At 41.5% G+C, this 16,261-nt stretch overlaps 1 long non-coding RNA gene across 1 annotated transcript; it reads left to right on the forward strand.

The window, feature by feature from the left end:
• The first annotated feature begins 14,091 nt into the window (after window positions 1-14,091).
• Window positions 14,092-16,261, forward strand: LOC145051905 (uncharacterized). Its single transcript, XR_013683859.1, has 4 exons — window positions 14,092-14,278; window positions 14,483-14,550; window positions 15,189-15,261; window positions 16,097-16,261. It is a non-coding gene; the product is annotated as an uncharacterized LOC145051905 (long non-coding RNA).

Here is a 16,261-nt window from a genome sequence, read left to right on the forward strand (position 1 = left end):
GGAGGATCATTGTTTGTAACAGTATCTTTCTGTATTATTACTAGTAAATTTGTTATTCCTATAAATTGGAGACACGTCCTTGGAGAACACTCCACAGAGATACGCGAGTGGAGGACCGCACCCGTAACCAGAATCTCTTAGATAGGGAGTGTGACTTGAGTGTATAGATCTATACGGGGCTGACTACCCCACACCTGGCTGCTAGCTACAGCCGAACCAAAAAGGTTCAAGGGTGACGAAAGTCATAAGGCGATGTGGACTACTTATTGCCATATCTAGTCTATCGTATGGTTATGGAACGCGCAATTTGGATAACAGAGATTTACTTAATAGTAATAATGAATAAAGTATCTAGTTTACCTGTACATATTAGTTTTATATACGTGTTAAAACTAATACATTTCACAAGGACAACCAGATTTTCAGTATACATCTTTCACATTACAGATTGGTAACCAACTTTCAGGAAAATATGGGATTTTCCTGGGGTAACATTTGTACATAACCAGATTCGTGAAATAAACCAGATAACTAAACTTTACAATTCACAAGAGTAACCATGTTTTCAGTGTACATCCTTTACATTACATTTCGGATTAGTAACAAACTTTTAAGAAAATATGGGATTTTCTTGGTACGTAACATTTCAGAAACAGAAAGGAAACAAATACATTTTCAGAAAACAAAACCACTTATGAACTCACCAACTTTATGCTAATTTTTAAACTGCTGTATTCTCAGGTCCGCATTAGACAGGTACCCGATGATTCCTTTTGGCGAAGACGGATTGCGTATAAGACTCATCTTACTTTTGTCTATATATATACATATGTATCACACTTGTAATACTTTTTACTTTAAAACAAATGTAAAAATCTTTATATGTAATGTAGTGGTTGTTTACTTCGCTTACTATGTACATTGGATTTGATACTCAACGTGGAGTCCACCCCGGAAACGTTTTCGCCTTAGGTTTCGGGGTGTGACACTAATCAACTCCCAGGACAAACTGAAGTTGTGGTATGTGCGATGCCATCATCCCGAGCTCTTTCCCTTAGTTGCGGAAGTACCTGAAACCAAAACTGAAACTGTAAGCATGAAGCTTAGTGAGCTCCCCCAAACTACCACATACCATACAATAATATATAAAGCACATACTGGGCTTTGCCCACTGCATCGGACCGGAGTTCGGAACTGACCAGAGCCTTGCCCTCTGCGTCGGACCGAAGTCCAAAAACTGCATCGTACCGAAGTCCAGAACTAACTGGGACTTTGTCCCCTGCATCGGACCGAAGTCCGGAACTAACTGCATCAGACCGAAGTCCGGAACTTTTTGGGACCTTGTCCCCTGCATCGGACCGAAGTCCGGAACCGACTGAACATAGCATAGCATAAACACATATCAACTAGCATAAACACATATACTGCATACTGCATCGGACTGAAGTCCGGAAAACATAATACATAGACATGCTTGAATCACAAAGACATCAAGCACCCTGAACTACTGCATCGGACCGAAGTCCGGAGCTGACTGCTAACTAAACGGGCTGGCATTGTGGCCGTATACCCGTTCCTACTGGAAGGAAACTCACCTCGTAGTCTGGCTGCTGAATGAACTGCTCTGGAAACTGTTTGATGTTGCTCCGGTATCTCCCCGGCTACAATTTCCATAAGTACACTCAATCAAATACTGATAACTATACTGAGGGTAAAATGACTATTTCACCCCTGGTCAAAGTCAACCTCTTGGTCAAAGACAACATACAGGTTACCTGACTCGTCGAGTTAGGCCGCCAACTCGCCGAGTCCCTACTCTCATTTCTCATTTCTGCTCGCTACTACTCGTCGAGTTTGGCATAGACTCGACGAGTTCCTCTTCGATACTAACACTCAGTCAATCTGCATCCGACTCGCCGAGTTGTATGAACAACTCGTCGAGTTCTCCCTCAATATATGAACACTCTGACTGTGACTCGCCGAGTTGTATGAACAACTCGCCGAGTCTGTTCTTGAGATATGAAGATTGCCTTGGACTCGTCGATAAGGGCACTAACTCGCCGAGTCCCTCCATGAATGAGTTTGATCTCCGACTCACTGAGTCCACCCATCACTCACTGGTTCCACTCGGCATAACTCATGAAGGGGAAAAACGGGGACTCGCGATTCGACTCGCCGAGTCAGTTGCATGAAACTACTATACAATTGATTCTGCTTAAAACCAATGCATACAACTTATAGATCTGGGTTCCTAAGGCTTGATTAACACGTAAAGATCCTATATTTATGTGTACATAGACATCCATAAAGGTTTAAAGGCACTTAAAAAAGTAGATCTAGGGCTTTCATGCAAAATGGCTCCATAAAGGTGTTAGCTCTAAGTTTTTGGGACTGAAACATGGCTAGATCTGAAGGCTATTCAACCCAATGTGATCTCTCTACTATATTCAAGCTAAGAAACATATAAGAAAGGTCTAAATGGGATTTCTAATGGAGAATCAATCATAGAAACAGAAGGGATCCGATTAATACCTCAATAAACTCTGTAGTGGATGCAAGATCTTGGATCTCCTTCTTCTACTTTGGATCTAGGTTTCTTCTTCTCTTCAAAACTTCAAGATTCACACAAGAAATGCTCAAAATACTCAAGGAATGGTTAGGGTTTGCTAAATGACACTCTGAGGGTGAAGGAGGCGAGTTTGGGGCTCATAACATGGTTTAAATAGGGTGCAAAACCCGTGGATTTAGGGTTTCTTCCAGACTGGCGGACTCGCCGAGTCCCGAATATGGACTCGTCGAGTCGCCTACTTACACGTGCTCGAAATCCCGTCCCTACTCGGCGAGTCGGGCTACTGACTCGTCGAGTCCCTCTTGAAAACTCGAAAAGATAAACATTTAAACAACATACCAGAATTGGGGCGTTACAACTCTCCCCCACTTGTCTTAGACTTCGTCGTCGAAGTCTATTGCTACTGCATCTGGAAATAACTCTGGGTAGTGCTCCCTCATCTCCTCCTCTGCCTCCCACATCCACTCAGACCCCTTACGGTGCTGCCACTGCACCTTTACCAACTGAACCACTTTGTTCCTCAAGGTCTTCGTCTTTCGATCCAAGATCGCAACTGGTCTCTCAATATAATTCAGGCTGCTATCAACCTGAATATCCTCCAAGGGTACAACTGCTGACTCGTCCACCAAACACTTCCTCAACTGGGAAACATGGAAAGTGTTGTGGATCTGGCCAAGCTCTGCCGGAAGATCCAACCGATAAGCAACACGACCCACCCGGGCCAAAATCCTAAAAGGACCGATGAACCTGGGTCCCAGCTTGCCCCTCTTTCGGAATTTGATGACACCCTTATAGGGTGATACCTTCAGGAGGACCATGTCGCCCACCTGAAACTCCAAGTCTGAACGCCTCCTGTCGGCGTAACTCTTTTGCCGACTCTGCGCAGTCTGCAATCTACTACGAACCCGCTGGATCAACTTTGTCGTCTTGAGCACCACTTCGGTGCTCCCAATGACACGCTGAATGACCTCGCCCCAAAAAATCGGGGTCCTACACTTCCTCCCGTAGAGCATCTTAAAAGGAGGATGGTCAATACTCGCATGGTAACTGTTGTTATACGAAAATTCCGCTAATGGAAGATACGCATCCCAACTACCACTGAAGTCTAGGACACATGCCCAAAGCATGTCCTCGAGAGTCTGAATCGTCCTCTCACTCTGCCCGTCCGTCTGAGGGTGGAAAGCGGTGCTAAAATGGAGACAAGTACCCATCTCTTCGTGAAACCGCTTCCAGAATCTGGAAGTAAAACGGACATCTCGGTCTGACACCACCGAAACAGGCACTCCATGTCATGCCACAACCTCTCGCACATAAATGTCGGCTAGCTTCTCCGCCGATATGCTCTCCTGGATCGGTATAAAATGAGCACTCTTCGTCAACCGATCCACAATAACCCAAATCGAATCCACTCCACGTGCGGTCCTGGGAAGCTTAGTGATGAAATCCATGGTGATATCTTCCCATTTCCACACTGTAATGTCCAACGGTTGCATCTTGCCGTGGGGCCTCTGGTGCTCTGCCTTGACCTTCCTGCACGTCAGGCACCTCTCCACATACCAGGCGACATCCTACTTCATGCAGGGCCACCAATAATAGGGTCGAATATCTCTATACATCTTCGTCGCCCCTGGATGGATGGAAAATCGAGACTTATGGGCCTCGTCCATCAATACCTGCCGCACACCGCCCCAGTACGGTATCCAAACTCTCCCATGAAGGGTCAACAAACCTCGACTGTCATAGTCAAAGGAAGCTACTCGGCCCACAATCCTCTCACACTTCTGCCTCTCCTCCTTGAGGCCCTCGACCTGTGCCTCTCTGATCTGCTCCAACAATGGAGTAATCACTGTCATCCTCAGACATATATCCCTGATAAGGTTCTAAAAGGCGTGAGGCGTGGCGTGGCGGCAAGGCCAAGCCTCAAGCTTAACGAGTTATGGCGAGCCATGGCGTTTTTTAAGGCGTGATGTAAGGCGGCGATTTTGTATTAATTATAATTATATTACCGCATAAATATAAATTTATATCAAATATACCTAGTTTTTAGAAGTGTTATATCAGCAACTAATAACAGAAAGTTAATAAACCTAGTTCGAGCTTGTAAGCTTGGTTCCCAATTCTCTGAAGAACTTTAAACGGTCCAATAAACCTTGGACTTAACTTTCCCCTTTTACCAAATCTTATAAGTCCCTTCCATGGCGAGACTTTAAGCAAAACCGAATCTCCAACTTCAAAAGTCATCGGTCTTCGCTTTTTGTCAGCATAGCTCTTTTGACGATCCTGAGCTGCTAACATTCTTTCCCTAATTATTTTCAACTTTTCAGCAGTTTGATGGACTATCTCTGGTCCCATAAACTGCTTTTCCCCAGCCTCAAGCCAACAAGACGGCGTACGACACTTCTGTCCGTACAAAGCTTGATAAGGTGTCATCTTAATGCTCGAGTGGAAACTATTATTATAGGAAAATTCTACCAATGGTAAATGTTCATCCCAATTACCTTGGAATTCCAGGGTGCATGCTCTCAACATATCTTCAAGTGTTTGTATCGTCCGTTCGCTCTGACCATCAGTCTGCAGATGGTAAGCTATACTTAAACACAACTTGGTACCCAATTCCTCTTGTAGACTTTTCCAAAATCGTGAGGTGAAACGACTGTCACAATCTGACACAATCGTTAACGGAACACCGTGAAGCCTCACAATTTCCTTCACATAATAATTCGCAAGCTTTTCCATAGACCATTTCTCATTGGCTGCTATGAAATGCGCACTCTTAGTGAATCGATCAACGACCACCCAAATCATGTCGTGACCACCTTTTGTTCTGGGTAGTTTAGTGACAAAATCCATAGCAATATCTTCCCACTTACCCATAGGTACAGGTAAAGGTTCTAAACTCCTGTACGGTTTTTGATGTTGTGTCTTGACTCTCGCACAAGTCACACACTCTGCTACATACTTCACAATGTCGAGCTTCATTGTCGGCCACCAGTAATAGGGTTTTAGGTCCCTATACATCTTTGTGCTACCGGGATGAATGGAGTACATGGTTTTGTGAGCTTCTTCCATCAGAAGATCTCTTATTCCTCCTGACTTAGGTACCCAAATCCGATCTTGGAACACCTTCAGTCCATGACTGTTTATACCGAACACCAACGTTTTGCCCAAACGTTCCCCCTTTCGGTCATTCTTCTCAGAAGCTTCCTCTTGAGCTTTCTTTATACTTTCCACAATGGTCAAGACAACTTTAATTCTCAACGCTCTTGGCCTTTTTCTTCCAAGATTGACCTTCCAACTGAGAGCATCAGCAACAACATTTGCTTTACCGGGGTGCTAAAGTATCTCACAGTCGTAGTCTTTAAGTAACTCTAGCCAGCGTTATTGTCTCATATTCAATTCCTTCCGACTAAAGAGATATTAGAGACTCTTATGATCAGTGAAAAGTTTGCACTTCGTGCCATAGAGGTAATGCCTCCATATTTTCAGAGCAAAAACTACCACTGCCAACTCCAAATCATGAGTCGGGTAGTTCTTTTCATGCTCTTTTAGCTGTTGAGATGCATACGCGATCACCTTATCTCTTTGGGTCAAAACACAACCCAATCCAACTCCAGACGCATCGCTATAAACAGCGAAGTCTTCAACTCCATCGGGTAGAGAAAGAATCGGTGCCTCGCATAGCTTCTTCTTTAGTTTCTTGAATGCTTCTTTATGCTTATCACTCCAAGCATAAGTAGCTCCTTTGTGGTTCAAAGCTGTCAATGGACTAGCGATCGAAGAAAAGCCTTGGATAAACCTTCGGTAATATCCGGCTAATCCTAAAAAGCTTCGGATCTCCGTGGGACTTTTTGGTTGTTCCCACTTCATTACAGCTTCAATCTTTGCTAGATCAACCATTATCCCTTCTTGGTTGACCACGTGACCCAAGAATTGGACTTCTCGAATCCAAAAATCACATTTGGAGAACTTATCATACAGCTTCTCCTTCTTCAAGACTTCTAACACTTCTCGCAAGTGTCTGCCATGCTCCTCTTGGATCTTTGAGTAAATCAGAATGTCATCTATGAACACTATCACAGATTTATCTAGGAACGGATTACAAACCCTGTTCATTAAATCCATGAATGCTGTTGGAGCATTGGTTAGTCCAAACGACATAACCAAAAACTCGTAGTATCCATATCGTGTTCTGAATTCAGTCTTCTCTATATCCTGCTCTCATACTTTTAGCTGATGATATCCTAACCTCAGGTCGATATTTGAAAAATAACTTGAACCTTGTAGTTGATCGAACAGGTCATCAATCCTCGGCAACGGATATCTATTCTTTATTGTTGCCTTGTTCAACTCTCTGTAATCGATTTACATCCTCATACTTCCATCTTTCTTCTTCACGAATAACACCGGAGCTCCCCAGGGCGATGAACTAGGTCTTAGGAAACCTTTGTCCAATAACTCCTGAAGTTGCATCATCAGTTCCTTCATCTCCGTCGGTGCTAGTCGGTAAGGTGCTTTTGCAATCGACGTTGTTCCGGGAAACAAGTCGATACGAAATTCTACTTGCCGATCGGGCGGTAATCCAGGAAGATCTTCGGGAAATACTTCCAGATAATCACATACGACAGGAATATTCTGCATCACCTTCTTTTCTTTCTTAGCATCGATCACGAATGCTAAATATGATGTACACCCCTTGGTCAAACACTTTCTGGCTTTCATTAGGGAAATGATCCCAGAACTAACTCTGCGTTTGTCCCCATACACCATAAATGATTCCTTCCCAGGCGGGTTCACTTTCACTATTTTCTTCTTGCACAATATCTCGGCGTCATTGGCACTAAGCCAATCCATTCCCAAAACGATGTCGAAACCGTTAAGTTCTATAGGCAATAATTCCTCGTGGAACTTATTCCCATTCAAGTCAATTAAGATGTTTTTCATACGATGGCTAACAGGTACAAACTTGCCACTAGCAACTTCGACTAATAAAGCATCATCTAGTCTAACAACAGGCAAAGCTAGTTTTCTACCAAATTCATGCGATATAAAGGAGTAGTTGGCTCCAGAATCAAATAAAATTTGGTCAGACAATTTATTTACGAGAAAGGTACCTGAACGGACATCAGCTTCATCTTTGGCAGCTTCCAATGTCATCTAGAATGCTCTCGCCTTCGACTTTGGCGGAATGTTGGGTTTTGCTGCCTCCTTCTTCTTCGGACAATCTCTTGAGATGTGCCCTTCCTCACCATAACCATAACAAACATTCTTGGTGAGGGTGCAGTCGTTGGCATAATGCCCTGGCTTTCCGCATTTGAAGCATGTGGCTTCCCCGCCGCACTTCCCATGATGCTTCTTCTTACACTTGTCGCACCATTTCGCCTCTACCTTTCCTCCATTTCCTCTCGAACCAGATTTTGAGAGTTTACTTTTCTTGCTGGACCCTGAAGATCCCTCGAACTTCCTCTTTTCACCAACCTCTTACCTTTCCAAGCCTTTTTCCTTGATTTGGGTCTCAACATTTCTAGAAGCCCAGATGGCGGCTTTCAATGTGGTTGCTTGCTTAACCATTGGACCATAGTCCGCTGGTAGTCCGTGGGCAAACTTGTTGACCTTAGAGAGTTCTGTCGGTACCAAATATGGGGTAAACTTCATATTTTCTGTGAAACTAGCAGCGTATTCAATAACGCTCAATTTCCCTTTCTTCAAATTCTGAAACTCATTACTGATTTCTAGAAGGTCTTGCTCGGAGCAGTATTGCAGTTTTAGTTGTTCCACAAAGTCTTCCCAAGACATTTTGCTTGCTTCTCCCTTGGGCATAGAGTCAGCTAACAACTTCCACCAACTCAACACGCCAGATTTTAGCAGAGGGATCGCAAGAGCGGTCTTCTGCCTGTTGCTGCATTCGCAACTTTCAAACATAGTCTCCATTTCGGAGATTCGGTCCATAACTTGCACCGGCGTCGGGCTTCCGGATAGACATGGTGGTCTGGATGCCATGAAATCCTTATACTTGCACCCACGACCATCATTTCCTCCATACTGGTTGTTGTGTCTAACCACTGGTGGGTCGTCTTGACCAATGATCCCACTAAAGTTTCCTCCTTCAGACTGCCCTCCATTCTCCTCGGGCTCTTCCACTTGAATTGATGATTCTTCACGATTCTGCCTAAGCAGACGTCTTGTTTCTTCCATCTGACGATCCAACATCGTTTGAATCATCAATTGTACACCAACTATTGTTATCGGCTCAGGTGCTGCTGCTACGACAGGTATTTTCTCAATCACTGGTGGTTGATTCCTGTTTTCATCAGCATTTCCAACTCCACTTCTTGTTCTCACCATTTTTGATCTATACACCGAATAAGGCAAAATTAGATCCTCATTCATGATAGATATTCAAATCATCCTTATCACTCCGAAACGTTTACATGTTAGATCTAATAACGTGGACATACGCTTAGAATCCTACACACATAAGGTTTCCAGATCCGGTCGGCAACAGACCATAGATCCGAACAAATAATATCATATATGACAACATATAACATTTTGCACATAAAAGTATTTTAGGCAACTTTCCTAAAATAAACTAGTGCTCGTGTCTGAAATATAACAGACACACATCTTACAACCTTCACTTAGCATTCTAAGTTTAAGTCTAGAAATCCTACAAATTCCTAGTTCGCTTAAACTAATGCTCTGATACCAACTGTGACATCCCCAAAATGTCGGCCAGAAAAGACCGGTTTCATTTATGCATTTTAAACATTTTCAGAGTAAATCCTTTTGATTTTTAAAAGAGATGCGGAATTTGTTCCCAAAAACAAAACATGATAAAATAGATTTTTATCAAAACATTTCATAAAGAAATATGATTTCATTTCATAATAAAAAATCGGGATGTCATGTTCCGATATAGATCATAAAGCATAAACGATAACATTACAAGTCATTCAACAAATATATACACATACAGACTTGTAAATAAAACAACTTGATGATCCATCCATCTTATGCCCTTGCGCCACTTCCTGTAATACAAATAAACTGAGTGGGTCAGGCTTGGGGCCTGGTGAGCATATAGGGTTTTCAACCCACATTAATAATTATATTAATTTCAACAATCAACAATAACCCGATTACCTATTCCCGTTATCCTCACTTTACGTCCCTAAAACAACATCTATTATAAGGAACTTAATTTAGGATTTTCATCGGAACGGACATTACTGAAGAGGGGCTTCCTCAACAATAAGTGTCCTAAAGGCAACCATGTGGGGGATAGAGTACACTAGTGAACACATCGTTCACAACACCTACAGGTTATAAGCCTGCTAGTGTTCCACAGGACTGTCTAGAATAATCCGTGGTCGTCATCCATACTCTGCTGAATGACTAGAATAACACCAACAACATCGAGGCCTCTCATCTGTTTATTACACACCAATTATCTACCCATGTTCTACCCAACATATTAGTAGATAAAAATATACATTTTTATACAAAGTTTAAAACCTGTATAGCATGCTCGATCAATACATTTTTCCACATAACAGATGAGGCATACACACATAACACGTATTCCATAGAGAATAAATCAGATCTATGAGATAGAAGAAAGTGAATATACATTCACACATATAATCAACAAAGTATACACGTAACACATATTTCGTATAAAATACTTCAGAATAATGTGTTAGAAGAAAATGACTACACACTCACTTGATCAGAAGATGATCGGGCAGCACTACGGCTTGCAGAAGTAGTTTTTCTCCGTAGATCTGGAAGATCTTCACAAAAACCGGGCTCCTCGCGGGCAGGGCTTCGGCTCGGAAATCTCACTTCTCGGGATCCTCGGGGCTTCGGATCTTTCTTCGGGGCTCGGGAATAATACCGGGGCTTCGGGGTATAAATGACACGCAAATCGAGGAAAAAGATAGAGAGAGAATAAGAAGTTTGCAAAAGAAATTGGCTGCCCTCGCATGCCCCTTTTATAGGCCTGAACCCTCGCATTACGTTGGGCATACTGCTTCGGTACGTTGGGCGTAATGCCAAAACGGCATTGCCTGCGTCATCGGAGTACTCGAGTGCGAGGCTTTGTCACGCGTCGTTGTACGTTGGGCATAACCCGGATAAGTCCGGTGACTCCTCTTCGGATAATATCGGATTTATTAATTAAATTTATATTTTAATTATTTAATAAACTTCAAAAATTCATATCTCCTTCATACGAACTCCGTTTTCGACGTTCTTTATATCCACGCGTAGGTGAGACTACGCTCTACAACTTTCGTTTAGACTCCGTCGGCTAATTTTGAATTTTATTTTTATTATTTATTTTTAGTAGGTCGGGACAGGAAAACTTCGTTATAAATTCATAACTTCTTCGTCCGACGTCCGTTCTCGCCTAACTTTTCATCGTTTCGCTACTAACAACGAGATCTTCGATTCTCGTTTAGATTGCTTCGGCTAAAAACCGCTCGATCTCAAATCGAGTATTCGGGCTGCATACTGCCAAGTCGAAACTTCAGAAAATCATAACTTCCTCATACGAAGTCAGATTTGGGTGTTCTATATATATTCGGAAACCTCGTTTCGGCCACTACAACTTTATGGAAAGATATCGAGTTTATTTTACACTTAAATTTTGACGCTCATTTTATTCTTAATTCATTAAATTATAATAATTAAGAAAACACACACATAATTCACATAACTCACAAATAATACATTTTTATTATTTCAAATTGGGTTACAAAGGTTAACCTAGACTATTACATTGCTAAAAATGGCAAGCCCAGAAACACGGACGTTACACAAACTGAAGTTGTGGTGTGTGCGATGCCATCATCCCGAGCTCTTTCCTTTAGTTGCGGAAGTACCTGAAACCAAAACTGAAACTGTAAGCACGAAGCTTAGTGAACTCCCCCAAACTACCACATACCATACAATAACATGTAAAGCACATATTGGGCCTTGCCCTCTGCATCAGACCGAAGTCCGGAACCGACTGAACATAGCATAGCATAAACACATATCAACTAGCATAAACACATATACTGCATACTGCATCGGACTGAAGTCCAGAAAACATAACACATAGACATGCTTGAATCACAAAGACATCAAGCACCCTGAACTACTGCATCGTACCGAAGTCCGGAACTGACTGCTAACTAAACGGGCCGGCATTGTGGCCGTAGACCCGTTCCTACTGGAAGGAAACTCACCTCGTATTCTGGCTGCTGAATGAACTGCTCTGGAAACTGTTTGATGCTGCTTCGGTATCTCCCCGGCTACAATTTCCATAAGTACACTCAATCAAATATTGATAACTATATTGAGGGTAAAATGACTATTTCACCCTGTGTCAAAGTCAACATACAGTTGACCTGACTCGTCGAGTTGGGCCGCCAACTTGCCGAGTCCCTACTCTCATTTCTCATTTATGCTCGCTACTACTCGTCGAGTTTGGCATAGACTCGACGAGTTCCTCTTCGATACTAACACTCAATCAATCTGCATCCGACTCGCCGAGATGTATGAACAACTCGTCGAGTTCTCCTTCAATATATGAACACTCTGACTGTGACTCTCCGAGTTGTATGAACAACACGCCGAGTCTGTTCTTGAGATATGAAGATTGCCTTGGACTCGCCGAGTCAGGGCACTGACTCGCCGCGTCCCTCCATGAATGAGTCTGATCTCCGACTCACTGAGTCCACCCATCACTCACTGGTTCCACTCGGCATAACTCATGAAGGGGAAAAACGGGGACTCACGACTCGACTCGCCGAGTCCGAAGAACGACTCGCCTAGTTGGTTGCATGCAACTACTATACAGTTGATTCTGCTTAAAACCAATGCATACAACTTATAGATCTGGGTTCCTAAGGCTTGATTAACATGTAAAGATCCTTTCTTTATGTGTACATAGACATCCATAAAGGTTTAAAGGCACTTAAAAGAGTAGATCTAGGCCTTTCATGTAAAATGGCTCCATAAAGGTGTTAGATCTAAGTTTTTGGGACTGAAACATGGCTAGATCTGAAGGCTATTCAACCCAATGTGATCTCTCTACTATAGTCAAGCTAAGAAATAGATAAGAATGGTCTAAATGGGATTTCTAATGGAGAATCAATCATAGAAACAGAAGGGATCCGATTAATACCTCAATAAACTCTGTAGTGGATGCAAGATCTTGGATCTCCTTCTTCTCCTTTGGATCTAGGTTTCTTCTTCTCTTCAAAACTTCAAGATTCACACAGGAAATGCTCAAAATACTCAAGGAATGGTTAGGGTTTGCTAAATGACACTCTGAGGGTGAAGGAGGCGAGTTTGGGGCTCATAACATGGTTTAAATAGGGTGCAAAACCCGTGGATTTAGGGTTTCTTCCAGACTGGCGGAGTCCCGAATATGGACTCGTCGAGTCGCCTACTTACACGTGCTCGAAATCCCATCCCTACTCGACGAGTCGGGCAACTGACTCGTCGAGTCCCTCTTGAAAACTCGAAAAGATAAACATTTAAACAATATACCAGAATTGGGGCGTTACAGTTGTAACGCCCGGGTTTTCAGGGCTAAGCATTTTTGTCAATGTAATAGTCTAGGTCAACTATTGTAACTCTTTTTGAAGTAATAAATATAAAATATTTGAGTATTATGTGAATTATGTGTGTTTATGTGTTTATTATTTAATTATAAATGTATAATTAATAAAGAATAAAAATGAGCGTCAAAATTAAAGTGTGAGATAATCCTGATATCTCTACATAAAGTTGTAGAATACGTCTCAAGGTTTCCGTACATATAAAGAATGCCGAAATCCGAGCTATAACGAAGAAGTTATGGCCCGCCGAAGTTTTACGGCAAAACCGGCACGACACCGGGAGACGTAAATAGTGAATTTACGATAGAAGACTTTTTAGCCTTATCAATCTAAACAAAAGTCGTAGAATATGTTAAACTAAGAACATCGATAAAAAGAACGCCCAAATCTGACTTCGTATGAAGAAGTTATGATTTTTCTAAGATTCGGCTTAGCAGTGCACGGCCTGAAACTCGAATTTTAATTCGAGCGGTTTTTGGCTTACGCAACGTAAATGAGAGTTGAAGATCTCATTAATAGGAAATCAACGGTAAAAAGACAGACAAAAACAGAGTCCGTATGTAGAAGTTATTAATTTTACGCAGACGTTTAACAGTATAATCTCCTTGTACTGTTAAATTTAAGATCGATCGAGAATTGGCTGACGGTGTCAAAATGAAAGTTGTAGATCTTATTATTACCTACGCGTGGATATAAAGAACGTAAAAAACAGAGGTCGTATGTGAAAGTTACGGATTTTAGAAGTCGGAAGTGTGCTGTGCGAAAATGGGTGATGTGGCACAATCTTGGCCATTGCTTTCTCCCCAAGGCTTGCCACCAGATGGTGACATGTGGCACCAAGTTCAGCCACATTTCACCCTATAAATACCACCTCTCCCACCCTCATTTTCTTCACACCTTTCCCATTCTTTCTTCTCTTTACTCTCTCTCTCTCTCTCTCTAGAACCTCTCTCTAGCCCCGAAATCCCCCGAAAAGCCTAAGGAACCTCCCTAGCACGAGGCGGAAGCCCCGGAGTGCTCGAAGGCTCCGAGAAGAAGAGCTTTTCGGCTCGGGAACGCTGCTCCAAACAAAGCCCGGTTTTCTATAAAACCCACTGTAAGTGAGCTACGCCTACGCTATTTTTAATATAGCTTTTATTTAATTATAGTAACGTTATTAGGAACTTATAATAAATACTTGGGCTATTATTATGGGTTATATAAGTATTTTTTTGACGCTTATATAATAATAATAATAATAGCTAGACTATTAATTAGTCTCGACGAATAATAAACTAAACTCTAGTGGTAATAATACTAGGTTTCGTCGAAGAAAATTCTTTTTAAGAAGCGAAGCGCTGTCTGAGTTCGGAATCACCACCTTTTCAGGTGAGTGCATATTTACTTTCAACTTACACATAGATATGAAGTATTTAATATAAATTACGTGCTATTTGTGCATATTATCGGAATACTTGCTATCTATGCTGGATGAACGTTTTATACATGTTTTCAAAGATTTAAACTGTATATGTATTTTATATCTACAAAATGTGTTGGGTAAAACATGGGTAGATGTAATAGTTGCTGTGTGACAAAATAAAATAATGAGAGGCCTCGTTATAGATGTTATTGATGATCCAGTCATCTAGCGGAGTATAGATGACGACCACGGACTATTCTAGACAGTCCAGTGGAACACTAGCAGGCTCGCAACCTGTAGGTGTTTATTTGAACTGTGTGTTTATTTGAACTGTGTGCTCACCAGATGTACTCCATCCCCCACATGGTTGCCTATTAGGACATTTATTGCTGAGGAATCCCCTTAGTAGTAGTGTCCGTCCCGATGATGATCCTTAGGCTAGGTCCCTTATGATAGGTGTTTAGGGACGTAAAGTGAGGATAACGGGAACGGGTAATCGGGTTATTGTTGATTGATGAAATTAATAAACTATTTATTGTGGGTTGAAAACCCTATGTGCTCACCAGGCTCCCAAGCCTGACCCACTCAGTTTTATGTATTACAGGTAGTGGCGCTTGAGCATATATATGATGTTTGGACGAGGGATTACGGATATAGGCCTGTAGATATGAAATAATGTAGTAAGGCTTGTATTGTACTGTTTATGCTTTTGATCTGTACGAACATGACATCCCGAGTCTTTTAATGAAATACATTTCTATGGAAATGCTTTTGATAAATCTTTATCATATTATTGTTTTGGGACAAATTCCGCAACACTTTTATTTAAAATGTTACTCTGATTTTTAAACAAAGCATAAACAAACCGGTCTTTTCTGCCCGTGATTTTGGGGATGTCACAACAGTTTTGATATCATGTTTGAAATGTTTGAAGTATAGATGTTTTACTTTTGAATTGAGTATTGTGATGCTAAAGTATGAAATGTGTAAAGCATGGAATGTAATGATAAGAAACGAAATTAATGACAATAAATGGAAAGTAAGGAAAGAATGAAAGTTGCCCAGGTCATGATGCCTTGTAAGAGGTTTAGAAGAATTTGTTGTGGTGGCGCCTCCCCTTCGCGAAGTTGATGTCCTAGTTAGTATGCTGCCTTGATGGATTGATTTGTTCCCCCCCCCCCCCCTTGGTATAGACTTGGAGGGTACCTTAAGTATAAAAATTAGCAACAATTTAATATCGAAGTTAGCCCTTGATACAAGAGAAAGAAATGTATAAAGATGTCTTTTGAAATGAAATGATAAGATGTGAAATGATAAGATATGAAATGATATTTATGATGCGTATGAAAAGTGTTTTCTTTGAAAATGCTTGAAAATGTTTTATGGTCTAAAATTATGTTTTGCAAAGATGAAATGTTTTTGATGAAAATGTGATAATTTTTTTGGGCCATAAACCCACGTAGCTCACAAGATTATTGTCTTACGTATCTCTTTTAATGTCATGTATCTCAGGTTACAGTTAAGGAGAGAGGATGATAGATGAATGTTAGAAGTCAAGAGAGAGAGAATGGAGCGGAACTTATTAAGTTCCTTATTTATTGTATTGATGTAATTCTCATTTGTTTGCTATGGTTTGTATGATGCTTAATGGTAACACCCAATGTTTGTAAATGTTTT

This window comes from Lactuca serriola, chromosome 5, assembly GCF_051521515.1.
Source record: "Lactuca serriola cultivar US96UC23 chromosome 5, Lser_US96UC23_V15, whole genome shotgun sequence".
Taxonomy (NCBI): Eukaryota; Viridiplantae; Streptophyta; class Magnoliopsida; order Asterales; family Asteraceae; genus Lactuca; species Lactuca serriola.